General features: G+C 39.9%; 1 protein-coding gene across 8 annotated transcripts in view; it reads left to right on the top strand.

The window, feature by feature from the left end:
• The window catches only part of MTUS1 (microtubule associated scaffold protein 1), a 161,780-nt gene that overhangs the window by 107,542 nt on the left and 35,833 nt on the right, over positions 1-18,405 (top strand). The gene's annotated exons all lie outside the window — the stretch shown is intronic.

The raw sequence follows: 18,405 nt of genomic DNA, 5'->3' as shown, positions 1-18,405 counted from the left end.
AACCAACACCTGTTAAATTACATCGATGATTTTGGAGATAGGACACAGTCAGTGAAGAAAACCGTTTCTCATTCCCTTATGAAAGGAGATGAGAGGCTTTCTCCAGGTCTCCATCCTGTAGTTCCCCACTGAGATGTTGACAGGTTATTTTAATACCTGTCAATACAAAAGATTTCTCCAGCATACGCACTTAAGAAGTCAAAACATCCTAGTGGATGGGGAGAGGTTGTAAGTGGGTTACAATGTAGTTTGCTCATCTTCACAGCAAAAATGCTTGCAGTTACAAAGCACTTCCCCTGGTGTTTGTTTATATCTGCTTTTTATTTCCTGTGCCTGAAATGGAAATAAATTGAGTGTGTATTTTAGGTGTCTGCAAACCTGCCTGCCCCCTTGTAGGGGATTTGGTTGACCAGTGTTGCCCCTTCTTTTTTTTGGATGATCTCTATGACCATGTAAATTGAGTTGATTTTATTTGGAGTGTAAAGTGGGCAGCTGAGATGCTGTTAGACATGTTTCCCACTGGTTAGCATTAACTGTCATAGGATTTTTTTTTTAATGAGGACGTAGAGAGATTTTATTTTTCTGTTTCATGGGCATGTCAGCCCTGACAAGTCTTGTTTTTCACTCGGCTCGGCTCTATCCCTGGTGATGTTTTTTTCCCAGCTGACTGTTTTCAGTTTTCCCAGAGGCATCTGCCTTCTCTGCAGGAGAATTCTCATTCTCTCCAGCACCTCTCACTCATGTTTCATAATTCTCCTTGACCTGCTACTTGGGTTTGCCAGCCTTGGGCGCTCTGGGTCGGAGCCACAGCTGCAGGTGTACGTAGGAGGTGAACATCCAGCACGCAAACAGTGACCCTCCTCTCCTAGCCCAGGTGTGACTGTCATTCTTCCAACCTGAAAAAATAAAAAGGTGGGGGAAAAAATACCAGTGCCCTATACTTGCAAAACTTTGCATGATCTAAAATACTGCCATACAGCTTTTAATTTTAACTGTTTTTAAAAATAACGTAATTCATGTTCCAAGTTAAAAATAAATACCAACCAGTACAGAGGTTGGACCATCCTAAGTCAGCCTGGCTCCCTGCCCTCTCCAGACAGCCACTCTATTGGTTGCTTGGGATCCTTCCTGTAATTTCTTTTCTTTCTTTTTTTTTTTAATTAATTAATTTATTTTTATTGTTAAATCATAGCTGTGTACATTAGTGCAATCAAGGGGTACAATGTGCTGGTTTCATATACAATCTGAAATATTCTCATCAAAGTGTTCAACGTAGCCTTCATGGCATTTTCTTAGTTACTGTACGTGGACATTTGTATTCTGCATTTAGTAAGTTTCGCCTGTACCCATTCTAAGATGCACCGTAGGTGTGGCCCCACCCATTACCCTCCCTCCACCCTTCCTGTAATTTCTAATCATGTACAAACCTGTGTTGTCTTATACAGCCTTTTTTGTTATACAGAAATGAAAGCATACTGTATATTCTTCTATACCTTACTTTTGAAAGTTAATGTATCTTAGGCTGTCATGTTAACAGATGTTTATCTACTGTATTTAAAAAATCCTATAATATTCTATTGTTGGGAGAGGCATGATTTATTTCACCAGTCTAATAGTGGGTATGTTCGTTGTCTGTCGTATTATTGTGAAAAACAGGTAGCTTTCCCAGATAGCTTACACAAAAGGGGCTTTGATTGCCAGACCTTAGTTCGTAGTGATGTTTTAGGTACATTTTAATTCTCTGAGTTTATATTAAAATGTTTTTAAATATTTGATTGCAGTGATAGCTTTTCAGTCTAGAGCACACATAGACATGCTTGAGTCAATTTTTTTTTACACCAGGATGTCGGAAGCTCAGAGAAGTGAATTAGCTTGCCCAAGGGCACACAGGGAGTGGCAGAGATGGGACTAAAACCTAAGACCCATATTTAGAATTTTTGCCTTGCACATATTGCCAGTTATGAATTTTGCTGTGATTCTGTTAGACCCAGAGAAATGATGGAAAAAGAGTTTGGTGTGGAGGAAGCATTTTAAAATTATGTAATGAGTATAATTCCACTTAACTCCAGCAAGAATCTTTTGTGATCTTACCCACTTTACAAAGTTTTAAGTTCTGAGAACTCTTCCAGTAAAATGGATATTGAATCTTACCCAGGCAGTAACTTTTGTATTTCTAATAAAGGACCAGGTGTGCGCTCAGTGGCAGTGGTGTTGACCGGGATTCCAGGAGTCCTGGTTCATGGCCTTGGTTCTGTTGGCAACTAAGTGATGGCCTTGTGCTACTAAACTCATAGAGCTAGACAATAAAGACATGGGATGAGATGGTTTCCAAGTTCCCCTTAACCTCAAGTTCTATGAATTTTCTAGCTAGATTATAAAACCTTGGATATATTACTTTGCCTAGAAATTCATCAGTTCTCTCTCATTCCTTACGTCCTAAATTGAGCACATTCTTCCGACTTATTTATTTCTCTTCATGACATCCTGTTTCTCTCTTCTCTGGTCATCAAAACTCAGTCATCTTTGAACCATCATCTGTCCTCATTTATGTACAATCGATTGGTTGCAAGGATCTAGACTTCCATCCTTTCACATCTTTGTTTTTCACCCTGATTCCAGCATTATTAGATCAAAACATTTGAAATTGCTCTTCTTAGAAGTAAAAGGTGGCTGAGTATTGACAATTTTGTCCAGTCTCACCTAAGACTTTTGGGTTATCTGAAGCATTTGATATTCAGCCCATACACCTGTCTCTCTCTACTTCTAAATTCTCTTTCACCTTCCAGATTAATTCACTCATGTCACAAAGGATCATCAATCAGACATGCGCTGATTGTGCCAGTCACAATACTAGGTGCTGGGATTACAGCCAGGACTGAGTCCCATGTGGTCCCTGACTTCACACAGCCCACGATTAAAGAGGAAGGACAGACGCAGACCACCCAGTAATCTGGTAGGACAGACAGCTTAAGCAAAAGACCCAAGGCTTTCATGACCAGACTTTAGCTAACAGTGATGTTTTAGGTGCATTTTATTATCTGAATGTAAATAAAAATTATCTTTGAAATTTGACTGCAGTTGACATTTTTTAAGCTAGAACACACATAGAGATGATTCATTCTGTCTTATTTTACACCAGGAAGTCTGAGGCCAAGGGCACGCAGTACGTGTCAGGGACGGGACTAAAACCTATGGCCCATATTTAAGAGTAGACATCCTGGCAGCTCTCAGCAAGTGGAGGTACCTTTATCCAGGTTTTCCAAAAGGGCCTTTTAAGTTGGATCCTCCAAATATGTAGAATTAGCCAACAAACAAGAAGTGTTCCAGAGAAAACAATATGAAAAGCCTGGAGGACGGGGAAAAGATGATTCCTTCCCGGAAACAGAAGCATTGTAGGATTTTTGAACATAGAATGTGGTATGAGAGAGGGGTTAGCAATCAGAGCAATCAGAGGGACCCAGTCAGAAGAAGCCCTTTTGTGGAACCGTGTACAGGTTGCGGCACACTCTGTTATTGGATGGCACCATTGACCAAGTGCATTGCTGGATCGAGCGTCTCATCTCCCCTGTAAATAGGGGCGAGAAGAGAAAAGGTAAATATGGCAGCTATTCTCCATGGTGCTGCAGGATGTCGAAGGCACAAATGAAGACATCAGGATCAGGAAGGAATCCTCTAGAAAGTCCCAGAATGACACTCACTTGCCAAAGTATTAAGCTCAGTCCGTTTCAGAATTTCACCTGAACATGTTTGTTCCAATTTTATACCGAGTCATTGGATGGAAACGAATTTTCTACAAAAGCATTCCTTGCCACTTAGAATTCCGTTCTTCTATGAAGGTGAAGATACTTGTAGCAGTTGTCACGATGAATGATCGATACCATTTGTTCTTCTCGACTCCGGTGATGGTGACTGCACTGAGAAATAGAATTCTTCCTGCTGAGCTAGTGAGATTATCAAAGTGAAAAGAAGGGAGAAAAGGCAGAAACAGTATTAGAGCAAATATTTCTATTAAAGCAGCACTAAAGAGAACTATTTGAGTCGGTGTTCAGTCAGTCAGAGGCAGAATGTGGATACATTCTTTAATTAGAATAAAACTCATCAGATTATGTTCTTGTATTCACTTTTGAGGCTGTCAAATGGGACTGTTTTTAGCCACAGATAACAGACAGCTTACCTAAGAGGTAGTTTGTTTCAATTAAGAAGCAGCAGCTTAATAAATTGTGGTATATGTACACCATGGAATATTATGCAGCCTTAAAGAAAGATGGAGACTTTACCTCTTTCATATTTACATGGATGGAGCTGGAACATATTCTTCTTAGTAAAGTATCTCAAGAATGGAAGAAAAAGTATCCAATGTACTCAGCCCTACTATGAAACTAATTTATGGCTTTCATATGAAAGCTATAACTCAGTTATAACCTAAGAATATGGGCAAGAGGTAGGGCAGGGGAGGGGGGAGGATGGGCAGAGGGAGGGTGGTTGGTGGGATTACACCTGCGGTGCATCTTACAAGGGTACATGTGAAACTTACTAAACATAGACTATAAATGTCTTAACACAATAACTAAGAAAATGCCAGGAAGGCTGTGTTAACCAGTGTGATGAAAATATGTTAAATGGTATATGAAACCAGTGTATGGTGCCCCATGATTGCAAATAATGTACACAGCTATGACTTAATAATAAATAAATTTAAAAAAAAGAAGCAGCAGCTTTGAAGTTGTTCAGAGGCTCAGCAATGTCAGAATCAACAGCTCTGCTATTTTCTTAGTCCTTTCCTTAAGCCTGTTGCCTCATGAATTCACAATGGCTGATCCAGGAAGGAAGAAAAAGAGCAGGAAGGGGTGGAGCCAAACCACTTAAGCTTATATCTCATTGGCTAAGTTTTGTCACATGGTATCTCTACCTACAAGGGAGGCTGGGAAATGGAGTACCTGACTTCTCTTATCTTTGTTGTATATGCAGGTAAATAAGACAGATTAAGCACTTTATTACAGTATGTGCCACAGAGAAGGCAAAAGAGTTACTTCTCAGAAGCTGATATTAGCCACTTTAGGGGAGTATGTAATTTAATAAGTTGAACCTTGCAATTGGCCTTGCAGTTTTTGTCTGTTATATGAATTTGAGGGTGGGGGGGCGGTAAATGATTACCTATTTGTAATTATTTCAATTAAACATTTAGTTTGGACACAGGTCTTAATAGTTGATTTTTAATCTCTTAAATGAATTAATTTTAAGTGATAAAATACATTGAGAAAGAATGTTCTTAACTTTAGATGTCGGTCTTATATATTTTTATTGGTAGTGCTTTTGTGGGTGAATTGCACTTTAAGATAGCAGTAAATAAACTTCAGCTTCTCTTGTGTTTCTCTCGTACTACAAGATACAGAAAACAAGCCATTTGAGAAAGTTTCTATAAAAACATATTAAACACTAGCCTTCACATGGACATGGTTTTTTTGTTTGTCTTAATCGGCATTTTCACTTAACCAGTTTTATCAAGTTTTCGTTATTGTTTTCTGTCTGTTTTGAGACAAAGTCTTGCTCTGTCACCCAGGCCAGAGTGCAGTGGTGTGATCATATAGCTCACTGAAGCCTCAAAGTCCTGAGTCCAAGACATTCTTCCCCTTCAGCCTCCTGAGCAGCTGAGATTATAGGCGTGTGCTACCACACCTGGCTTATGTCAGAATTTGTGTGTAAAAAGATAAGATTCAATCATTTGTAGATGACAAAAGAGATTAAAAAGGACCAAGATCAAGAATAACAGATGTGAGATACATCTTTCCACCACCTGCCCTTTAGTTCCCTTACCCTGAATCCAGAGTAAGGAATCTTGAAATATTTTGCTGGCCTCATGCCCCATTGATTGATAAGACTTTGCCTAATTACTGGTATTTTGAATGGTATTATGCTGAACACATTTCAGTTGTCATAGATCAAGGTTAAGCTCCTGTAACTATGGTGTTCCTATAACTATGGCTTTTTTATATGACATGAAAATCTGCCCTTTGTTAGTCTTCCAGTGAAGTGAGGTAGCGAGGTATTAAATAACTTTTCCTTCATAATACATACTTATTTTGATAAATTTTTAGAAGTTAAGTGTTGGGGGTCTGGGCACAGTGGCTCACGCTTGTAATCCCAGCACTTTGGGAGGCTGAGGTGGGCGGATCACCTGAGCTCAGGAATTCAAGTCCAGCCTGAGCCAGAGTGAGACCCCTGTCTCTAAAAATAGCTGGGTGCCTGTAGTCCCAGCTACTCAGGAGGCAAGAAGATCACTTGAGCCCAAGAGTTTGAGGTTGCTGTGAGCTGTGACACCATAGTACTACACAGGGTAACAAAGTGAGTAAAAAGAAAAATGAAAATTATAAAATAATCGCACTGGAGCCAGTAACTTCATAGAGAAGGGCCTTGCAGACTTTTTCTTCTTGTTTTAGAAGGAATGCCTGGTGGTGACAGGACGCTATTCCTGGTCCTGGCTTCCTCCATGTGTTAAATTTAAAACACCTTGTTGGTGCACGCTGTCATTACTGCATTTTTTTTTAAGCTGCTGGCATAGCAGGCTTTGTAATACTGAGCAGTTTTTTATTACCTGATAACATTGGGAAATGAGAATGCTCACTAAGACAAAAAACCAAGGCCCAAATGAAGGCCAGTGTTTAATATTTTCAGAAGAAAAACTAATTTATATAATAGAGGTGGGGAAAGCCAGTATTAGTGGCTGCTGTCTTGTGAAATAGCTCCTTGTTTGCATCGGTGGAGCCTTAATGGGTCATCAGGGGTCCTCAAACTATGGCCCGCGGGCCACATGAGGCGGTGTGATTGTATTTGTTCCCGTTTTGTTTTTTTACTTCAAAATAAGATATGTGCAGTGTACATAGGATTTTGGTCATAGTTTTTTTTTTTTGAACTATAGTCCGGCCCTCCAACGGTCTGAGGGACAGTGAACTGGTCCTCTGTTTATTTGTTGTCATGTTAAATTTGAAGACATGTACTCCTAGAAGAATATGTCAGTATGTTCTTTCCTTCTTAATTATAAGTCTCTTCTGAGTAGTCACTAACATGTGTAATACATTGATTCTTTATTAGATTCCCCGAGGTTTTCTGGATGGATCTGTGTTAAAGATTTAAGTGCTCAAAATTCACATTAGCCACCTTTTTAAAGCCAATTTTATTTGTTTTTTAATTTTATATTTAATTTTTCTATAGGTAATACATGTACCCCATGATTAAGAGGTATACAGCAATGCTTTAGGACATTTTCAATCTATCTGGTTCCTGTTCTCGTCCCTGAAAAAGTAAACATTATTTTATACGTATCACATAATATTTTTGTTATACACAAAAAAGCAAGAATCTTTTTTTTAATTTTTTTTATTAAGTCAAATACACATAGATCATGAATACATTCATGCACATGTGGGATATAATGTGCTGATTTTTTTTTTAATACAATCTGACATGGTTAGATCAAACCAATCAACATAGCTTTCACCTCATTTATTTGATTATTGTGCCAAACCATCTGTGTTCTACATTTGAAAGATTTGACTTGTATGCTTGTCATATGCTCCATAGGTGTGGTCCTGCCTTTTACCCTCCCTCTGTCAAATCTCCCCGCTCCCCTCCCTTCTTACTCTTTCTCTCCTTCATCCTGGGCTATAGTTGTGTTCTATCTTTCATGCGAAAGTGTGAGTAAATATAAGTTGACTTCATAGAAGTACTGACTACATTGGATACTTTTTCCTCCATTCTTGAGACATTTTATTCAGGAGAATATGTTCCAGATCCTTCCATGTAAACATAAAAGAGGCAAAGGCTTCATCTTTTTTAAGGCTGCATAGTATTCCATGGTATACATATACCACAATTTATTAATCCATTCATGAAAAAGCAAGAATCTTAAAGAGTATTGTCTCCAAAAATATTAACATGAAAGATTTATCTCTCAGAGTTTGTAATTGTAACCAGTTTTAAAACTTTAATTTTATGTTAAGTAATATACCATTGATTGGCATAGAAATTCTAGAAGGAGAATAAAACATTATTTAAGACTCACAAAATGGTAGAGCAATTATCAACAAATGAATTTTAAAGAAAATACTGGTAGGACATGTAGCAATGATATCAGTCAGGAGAATGACTAATTCTAGAATCTAGAATTTAGACGATCTAAAAATAGAGTCCAAGAATTAAGTTTTTTGTTGTGTTTTATTAAGGTAGCATTTTGCTAAGCTTATTGCATAAATATTTTTTTATTTTATATATATATTATTATTTTTCTTTTTAGAGTCAGAGTTTCACTTCGTCACCCTCAGTAGAGCGCTGTGGCATCACAGCTCACAGCAACCCCCAGCTCTTGGGCTTAAGTGATTCTCTTGCCTCAGCCTCCTGAGCAGCTGGGACTACAGGCGCCCACCACAACACCTGCCTTTTTTGTTTGTTTTTTTTTGCAGTTTGGCCAGGGACGGGTTCAAAACCTCCACCCTCAGTATATGGGACTGGCACCCTACCCACTGAGCCACAGGTGCCACCCATAAATATTTATTCTTATTTACATGATGTGTTATGTTTCCACTCAATCCACTTTCTGAAATATGTGGGAACAACAGAACCTTGGCATTAGAGGCCTGGGTTCTGACTTGGAATCTATCCCATAGAAGCTTTGTACACTAGGGCAAGTCCTTTTATATCTGTTATCCTCGCCTTCCCTAGCTGGGGTTCCTGGGAGGATCAAACAAGTGGAAAGTGAGAACACTCTGAGCAGTAAAATGCTGTGTAATTATTATTCTATGGTATGTGACAAACACAATTTCTGAGAACACTTAGGAAATGACATAAAGGAATGCTAAGCTCAGATATTTGACAAGTGGTCGAAGAGATTATTTTTCATTAATACTGTGACTCTATAATTTGTTCTTCCTTCAGGACCTGTGATATTATGACAATATTAACTTGGCTGTTTACTCCATCTGCTATGGAAGTGACAATTATTGATAAGCCACTACTAAAAATTGTTAGTAATAAAGAATAATGGATTAAGTACATCCCCCTCCCTCTCTTCACAAAGTATGAAAACACAATGGATATTTTAGTCATTTTAGAACTGATAATTATCATGTATTAATATAAATATGAGTTGCTTAGCCATCTAATGCCACCATAGAAATGAGAACCTTTTCTCTGGTTTTAACTTAGAGTATATTGAGTGTATTTTTGCCATGGGTTCTTGAACCACAAATACTTAGGGGTTTTTGTTAATTTCCTTCCCACAATCATGGTAGTAGTTTGCTTGGAGGAAATAATTACTAATTGATTAAAAAGTGGACTTAGATTTGTTACCAGAAAATATGGATGGCTTGGAGAAAGGCTGTTAGAATAAGGAAACATTTATTTATTTTTTTAGTTTCTAGTGGGTTTTTCTGAGATTTAGATTTGTTTTGATTATTTGATTTGTTTACTTCCAGAAGCTAAGCATTTTATTTCCCATTTCTCCAGTTCTGTTTGATATTTAAAGTGCCTGATGTATTTGGCGTGGTTCTAAAGCTAAACAGTTTTTCATTTACAACTGAGTAATTCCCAGGACACCATGGCATAGGGAGAGAGTCATCACAGCCTGGCTTCTTAGATGGAGTGTTAGCATATGCTTTTAAAAAAGTATTTTAAGCTATTATTACTGCTTGAAGGAATAAAAACCCTACAATACTTTTGTTTCACATAAAATGCAACAGTATAGTCAGGCAGATAGTACTCTTTTTGTTTATTTATTTATTTTTATTAAATCATAGCTGCGTACATTAATGCAATAGTGGGCACCATACACTGGTTTTATAGACTGTTTGACACATTTTCATCACACTGGTTAACATAGCCTTCCTGGCATTTTCTTAGTTATTGTGTTAAGACATTTATATTCACATTTACTAAGTTTCACATGTACCCTTGTCAGATGCACCGCAGGTGTAATCCCACCAATCACCCTCCCTCTGCCCCTCCTTCCCCTCCCTCTCCCCCTTCCCCCTATTCTTTTTTTTTTTTTTTTTTTTGTAGAGACAGAGTTTCACTTTATTGCCCTCGGTAGAGTGCTGTGGCATCACACAGCTCACAGCAACTTCCAACTCCTGGGCTTCGGCGATTCTCCTGTCTCAGCCTCCTGAGTAGCTGGGACTACAGGCGCCTGCCACAATGCCTAGCCTTTTTTTTTTTTTTGTAGAGACAGAGTCTCACTGTACCGCCCTCGGGTAGAGTGCCGTGGCATCACACGGCTCACAGCAACCTCTAACTCTTGGGCTTACGCGATTCTCTTGCCTCAGCCTCCCGAGCAGCTGGGACTACAGGCACCCGCCACAACGCCCAGCTATTTTTGTTTGTTGTTGCAGTTTGGCCGGAGCTGGGTTTGAACCCACCACCCTCGGCATATGGGGCCAGCGCCCTACTCACTGAGCCACAGGCGCCGCCCACCTTCCCCCTATTCTTAGGTTATAACTGGGTTATAGCTTTCATGTGAAAGCCAAAAATTAGTTTCATAGTAGGGCTGAGTACATTGGATACTTTTTCTTCCATTCTTGAGATACTTTACTAAGAAGAATATGTTCCAGCTCCATCCATGTAAACATGAAAGAGGTAAAGTCTCCATCTTTCTTTAAGGCTGCATAATATTCCATGGTGTACATATACCACAATTTATTAATCCATTTGCAGGTCGATGGGAACTTGGGCTTTTTCTATGATTTATCAATTATGAATTGGGCTGCAATAAACACTCTGGTACAAATATCTTTGTTATAATGTGATTTTTGGTCTTCTGGGTATATACCTAGTAGAAGAATTATAGGATTGAATGGCAGATCTATTTTTAGATCTCTAAGTGTTCTCCAAACATCTTTTCTTTTTTTTTTTTTTTTGTAGAGACAGAGTCTCACTTTATGGCCCTCGGTAGAGTGCCGTGGCCTCACACAGCTCACAGCAACCTCCAACTCCTGGGCTTAAGCAATTCTCTTGCCTCAGCCTCCCAAGTAGCTGGGACCACAGGCGCCTGCCACAACGCCCGGCTATTTTTTTGTTGCAGTTTGGCCGGGGCCGGGCTTGAACCCGTCACCCTCGGTATATGGTGCCGGCGCCCCACCAACTGAGCCACAGGCACCGCCCTCTCCAAACATCTTTTCAAAAGGAATGTATTAATTTGCATTCCCACCAGCAGTGTAGAAGTGTTCCTTTTTCTCCACATCCACGCCAACATCTCTGGTCTTGGGATTTTGTGATATGGGCTAATCTTACTGGAGTTAGGTGATATCTCAAAGTAGTTTTGATTTGCATTTCTCTGATGATTAAAGATGATGAGCATTTTTTCGTATGTCTGTAGGCCGTGCGCCTGTCTTCTTCAGAGAAGTTTCTCTTCAATTCCCTTGCCCAGCCTGCAAGGAGATCACTTGTTCTTTTCTTGCTTATACATTTGAGTTCTCTGTGGATTCTGGTTATTAAACCTTTGTCGGAGACATAACCTGCAAATATCTTCTCCCATTCTGAGGGCTGTTTGCTTGCTTTACTTACTGTGTTCTTGGCTGTGCAGAAGCTTTTTAGTTTGATCAGGTCCCAGTAGTGTATTTTTGAAGCTGCTTCAATTGCCCGGGGGGTCCTCCTCATAAAATACTTGCTCAGACCGATTTCTTCAAGGGTTTTACTTGCACTCTCTTCTAGTATTTTTATAGTTTTATGTCTTAAGTTTAAATCTTTAATCCAGTGAGAGTCTATCTTAGTTAATGGTGAAAGGTGTGGGTCCAGTTTCAGTCTAATACAGGTTGCCAGCCAGTTCACCCAGCACCATTTGTTAAATAGGGAATCATTTCCCCACTGAATGTTTTTAATTGGCTTGTCAAAGATCAAATAATGGTAAATAGCTGGATTCATCTCTTGGTTCTCTACTCTGTTCCAGACATCTACTTCTCTGTTTTTGTGCCAGTACCATCCTGTTTTGATCACTATCGATTTATACTATTGTCTGAGGTCTGGTAACGTGATTCCTCCTGCTTTGTTTTTATTTCTGAGTAATGTCTTGGCTATTTGAGGTTTTTTTCTGATTCCATATAAAACAAAGTATTATTTTTTCAATATCTTTAAAGTATGACAATGGAGCTTTAATAGGAATTGCATTAAAATTGTATATTGCTTTGGTTAGTATGGATATTTTAACAATGTTGATTCTTCCCAGCCATGAGCATGGTATGTTTTTCCATTTGTTAATATTTTCAGCTATTTCTTTTCTTAGAGTTTCATAGTTCTCTTTATAGAGATCTTTCACATCCTTTGTTAGATAAACTCCCAAATATTTCATCTTCTTTGGCACTACTGTGAATGGAATAGAATCCTTAACTGGTTTTTCAGCTTGACTATTGTTGGTACATACAAAGGCTACCAATTTATGAATGTTGATTTTGTAACCTTAGACACTGCTGTATTCCTTGATCATTTCTAAGAGTTTTGTAAAGAATCCCGGGTGTTTTCCAGATATACAATCATATCATCTGCGAAGAGCAAAAGTTTGATCTCTTCTGACCCTACATGGGTACCCTTGATTGCCTTTTCTGCCCTAATCGTGGTAGCTAAAACTTCCATTACAAGGTTAAAGAGCAGTGGAGACATTGGGCAGCCTCGTCTGGTTCCTGATCTGAGTGGAAATGATTTCAATTTAACTCCATTCAATACGATATTGGCTGTGGGTTTGCTGTAGATGGCCTCTATCAGTTTGAGAAATGTCCCTTCTATACCAATTTTCTTAAGTGTTCTGATCATGAAGGGATGCTGGATATTATCAGAAGCCTTTTCTGCATCAATTGAGAGAATCATATGGTCTTTGTTTCTCAATTTGTTTATGTGCTGAATTATACTTATAGATTTACATATATTGAGCCAGCCTTGAGACCCTGGGATAAAATTGACTTGGTCATGATGTATAATTTGTTTGATGTGTTGCTGGATTCTGTTTGTTAGGATCTTGTTGAATATTTTTGCATCTATATTCATTAGTGATATTGGTATATAATTTTCTTGTTGGGTCTTTTCCTGGTCTGGGGATCCGGGAAAGTTTTGCTGTTTGCTTCATAGAACGTATTGGGTAGTCTTCTTTCTTTTTCTACATTTTGGAACAGGTTGAGTAATATAGGTACTAGTTCCTCTTTAAAGGTTTGGTAGATTTCTGACTTGAAGCCATCTGGTCCTGGGTTTTTCTTTTTAGGGAGATTTTGTATGGTTGATGCTATTTCAGAACTTGATATTGGCCTGTTCAACATTTCCACTTGATTTCTGGCTAAGTCTTGGCTAAGTGACGTGCTTCCAAATATTGGTCAATTTCCTTCAGATTTTCATATTTCTGAGAATAAAGTTTCTTGTAATACTCATATTAAGGATTTTTTGAATTTCTTTTTTTTTAATTAATTTATTTTTATTGTTAAATCATAGCTGTGTACATTAGTGCAATCAAGGGGTACAATGTGCGGGATTCATATACAATCTGAAATATTCTCATCAAACTGTTCTACATAGCCTACGGTGCATCTTAGAATGGGTATCGGATTTTTTGAATTTCTGAGGAGTCTGTTGTTATTTCATCTTTGTCGTTTCTGATTGATGAGATTAGAGATTGTACTCTTTTTTTTTTTTTCTGGTTATGTTAGCCAAAGGTTTATCTATTTTATTGACCTTTTCAAAAAACGAACATTTTGATTTATTGCTCTGTTGTATAATTCTTTTGTTTTCAATTTCATTTAATTCTGCTCTAATTTTGGTTATTTCTTTTCTTCTACTGGGTTTGGGGTTGGAATGTTTTTCCTTTTCCAGTTGCTTGAGATGTCCCATTAAGTTGTTAACTTCCTCTCTTTCCGTTCTCTTGAGGAAGGCTTGCAGTGCTATAAATTTCCCACTTAGGACTGACTTTGTGGTATCCCAGAGATTCTAATAATTCGTGTCTTCATTGTCATTTTGTTCCAAAAATTTGGCAATTTCCTTCTTAATCTCATGTCTGACCCAGTTATCATTGAGCATAAGGTTATTTAACGTCCATGTTTTTGTATGAGTGTGCAGATTCCTGTTGTTACTGAGTTCAACTTTTATTCCATGGTGGTCCAAGAAGATGCAAGGAATAATTTCTATTCCTTTAAATTTACTGAGGTAAATTGTGACCTAAGATGTGATTGACTTTGTTTGTAGTATGTTCCATGGGCTGAGGAGAAGTATGTGCATTCAGTTTTGTTGGGATGAAATGTTCTATAGATGTCTGCTAAATCCAAACTAATCCATCCAGTTGGATGGTTACGTTTAAATCTAAAATTTCTTTGCTTAGATTCTTATTGGAGGATCTATCCAACACTGCCAAAGGAGTGTTGAAATCTCCAACTATTATGGAGCTAGAGGAAATCAAGTTGCTCATGTCAGAGTTTCTGTTATAAATTGAGGCACATTCTGGTTGAGTGAATAGATATTAATAATTGAAATCTCATCATATTGAGGAGTATTACTCTTAACAAATATGAAGTGACCATTCTTGTCCTTCCTTACTTTTGTTGGTTTAAATCTTATTGTGTCTGCAAATAGAATTGCAACACCTGCTTTTTTCTGATTACCATTTGCCTGAAATATGGACGACCATCCTTTCACCCTGAGTCTATATTTATCTTTTAAGGTAAGCTGTGACTCTTGTATGCAGCAGATATCTGGCCTGAGTTTTTGTATCCAGTCAGCTAACCTGTGTCTCTTTAGGGGACAGTTTAAGCCGTTCACATTAATGGAGAATATTGATAAGTCTGGTAAAATTTTGGGTATCGAGTTTTTCGAAAGTCCAGTGGACATTTTTAATCCTTTTGCCACTGTGGAAGTTGGAGTTTGTTCAAAAGTTTCTGAGTGAGTTTACTTTTGTGGTAGAGGATTTGGCTGGTCATTATGGAGGATAGGTCTGAGAATATCCTTAAGAGCTAGTTTGGTTATGGCAAATTTCTTCAACATATGAATGTCATTAAAGTATTTAATTTCTCCATCATAAATGAAACTCAGTTTAGCTGGATACAGGATCCAGGGTTGAAAGTTATTTTGCTAGAGGAGATTAAAAGTCGATGACCACCCTCTTCTGGCTTGAAAAGTTTCAGCAGAGAGATCTCCTGTCATTCTAATATTCTTCCCTTTGTAGGTAATGGATTTCTTACGTCTGGCTGCTTTCAGGATTTTCTCCTTCTTATTAACTTTAGTGAAGTTAATTATGATATGCCTGGGGGATGTCTTATTGGGATTGAGTTGTGCTGGGGTTCTGAAACTGTCTGCTGTCTGAATTTCAGAATCTCTTGGCATGTCTGGAAAATTCTCTTTCATAATTTCATGGAGAAGGGCCTCTGTGCCTTGCGAGGCCACTTCATCACTTTCAGGGATTCCAATAAGGCGGATATTAGCCTTCTTCGAATTATCCCAGAGCTCTGAGAGAATGATCTGTTTTTGATCCCCATTTCTCTTCTTCTTTGAGAGTTTGGGAGCATTTGAAAGCTTTGTCTTCAATGTCAGAAATCCTTTCTTCTGCTTGTTCCACTCTGTTACTGAGGGAATCTACTGTATTTTTCAGATCTTTGAGAGCTGCAAATTCTTGCTTCAGTGCGTCAAAATCTTTGGTGGTTTTGTCTTTAAATTTGTTAAATTATTGAGACAACTTTTGAATTTCTCCTCGAATTTCTAATTCCGACTTTTGAATTGCTCCTCGAATTTCTAATTCCAAATTTTCCTCCGTTCTGTTAATCTTGTTTGCAATCCAAATTCTGAATTTGATTTCTGACATCTCAGCTAGGGATCTTTACAAAGTTGTTCTGTTCTGAATGGGATCTTCAGTTTATGAATGGGATCTTCAGTTACATCTGCCATATCTTTCCTTGTGGGGGTTGATCTATTCTGGTTATTCATGTTACTAGAGTTTTCCCGCTGATTCCACTCCATGATTATTTTACACCGTTTGATTTTTCCCCTGGAGCTTTGTCGAGGACCCGTACAGTGCTATGGCCTGTAAAACTGGGGACTGTTTGGTGCGGTGGGGCTAAGTGGTTCTGTGTTGTTTTAGCTGGTCTCTGTCCTACCCTAGTGAAACAGTTATTCTGGGTTGAAGTCTCAGCTGTGGAGAAATACCAGCAATTAAGTCACCCTGCCCACCACAGGCAATAATTGGAAAAGGAAAATCAAACCTTCCTACAACCACACACCCAGGGCACCACTTGAATAGTCCTCAGGCGATTGGCTCAGTTCAGAAGGTCCAAATCAATTGTCTCAGTCAGCACCTGTCTCAGGTGGGAGAGTTTAAAACGTCTCTGGCAACTGCATCGCAGGGATCTGGTGACTACTCTGATATGGCTTGCTCCGGTGCTCCATGAAGTCAGGAGGACCCACCCAGCAAATAGATTAGTCTGGAAAGGTTGATGTCTCCTTCCCCACCTTGCACCTCTGTCAGACCCAGTCACTGATAGCCCCGCAGGGCTGTGACCCAGTTGCCTGTAGTGAACAGGTACTCCAGGGGTTTGCACCTGCCTGAATCACAAGAAAATCTATATCTGCTCAGCCAGGCCACTGCGCTCTGCTTTATCTAGCAGTGGGAGGTGAGGCCTAACAACCTCGGGCGCTTGATGGAGGCTGGGGGGGTGTTCACTCAGTTCCGGCCCCACCGCTGATTGATGTTACTGCCGGAACAGAACAGAACAACTTTGTGGGAATTTGTTTCTGTCCCTGCTAAATTCCCCTGCAGAAGAGAAGCTGTTTTGAGTTCCCAGAGCCTGCGCCTCAGGCCCTGTCTTCGCTCCTGCAAGTTTGTATTCGATTAGTTGTCAGTTCTAGCCTCCTGCCTTCTTTTGTCTATAGCCTGACGAGTCCCTGAGGGCCAGATTTGTCTTAGGCTCAGTAAAGCGGTCCTCTGGGTCAGCCCCGCCCTGGGAATTTCCCAGCTCTGGGCATGCGTTTTCTAGTCCCTGCACTCCACCCAGGCTGGTACCACCTCAGGCAAACCCTTTGCTCACGGGGCCTGCATTTCCATCCCAGATCTGTTCCGCAGTGGTTGCCACCTGAGAAGATGCCCAGCCTCCTCTGGTTGCCCTGAGAGACGAGGGTGTGGCTTCTGAATATCCGGGAGTGAGCCCTATTTTTGCCAAAAATGGCTGCTGCTCTGCGCCTCGGCACCGCCACTCCGGTGTGGTTCCCCCTCAGCCAACCGCCTTCTCCACTCCCGTGCTGCAGAATCAGCGCTGACCAGCTGCAGTCTAGGCCCTATCCACACCCCTCGAGAAATCACCCAAGAATCTGGATTCCTGGGGGATAGGCCTCCAGACCTCAGAGTGAGAGTGGAGGGGAATGCTGGGAGCTCAGAGTTGCAGGTAGAAAATATATATACAGTTTTATGCCTGGCAGGAGAACACCGTGGCACTCTAGTAGGGGAGGTAGGTCCAGTTTTTAGAGGGTCTCTCCCGTGGAGTGTAGTGGGAGGACCTTTGAACTCTGCTCGTTTGTTTGTGGGGCACTCCAAGCCGTTCTTATGGGGGAGGGGACTCCCGTCTGCTTGGTGATGGATTTTGTACCTTTTGTTTGTATCCTGGGGGTCACAGCTCGCCTCAGGGGGGTTGATGTCTGTTCTTCAACCTTCCCTCTTGGTGCAGCTTTAATCCACTAGGTTACTTGCTCAATTTCTGTCCTTTAACTCTCCTTCTGGATGGGAGCCTCTGTGGAAAGCTGGCTTCAGTCAGCCATCTTGCCTCCCCTGGGCAGATAGTACTCTTAACAATGACCTTGACAAGGGGTAAATGTGAGCAGATTTTTCACCCTATGTGATAATTTATTAGAGATTAGGAAATGATGCGTCTAAATATACATCTTCGTAATAACCAGGCCATTGCTAGGGAAAGGATGAGGAGTTTGTAGAAAATGTAGGAGGAGGAAAGGACATTTCAACCCAATCATTTTTTTTTTTTTTTTTAGGGACAGAATCTTACTTTATCGTCCTGGGTAGAGTGTCATAGCATCACAACAGCTCACAGCAACCTCCAACTCCTGGATTTAGGCGATTCTCTTGCCTCAGCCTCCCAATTACCTGGGACTACAGGCTCCCACCATAATGCCCTGCTATTTTTTGTTGCAGTTTGGCCGGGGCCAGGTTCGAACCCGCCACCCTTTGTATATGTGGCCAGCGCCCTACCCACTGAGCCATGGGTGCCACCGGTGTTTTTCTTTTTTAGTACTCGTAACCAGAATACTAGCCACAGTCAGGTTTCTCTACCAATTTAACTGGAAAATTAGAAACTACAAAATCATCATCACTTTGTACACAATTTTTGTGTTTCTGGGTTGCTAACTTTGTTTTGGGCGAGGGTTCTCTGTTCCATGCAAATCTTTTGAAGTCAGGAC

Source organism: Nycticebus coucang, chromosome 24, assembly GCF_027406575.1.
Source record: "Nycticebus coucang isolate mNycCou1 chromosome 24, mNycCou1.pri, whole genome shotgun sequence".
Classification (NCBI taxonomy): domain Eukaryota; kingdom Metazoa; phylum Chordata; class Mammalia; order Primates; family Lorisidae; genus Nycticebus; species Nycticebus coucang.
Note: the sequence above shows the minus strand (reverse complement) of the source record. Positions and strands in the feature narration are given on the sequence as shown.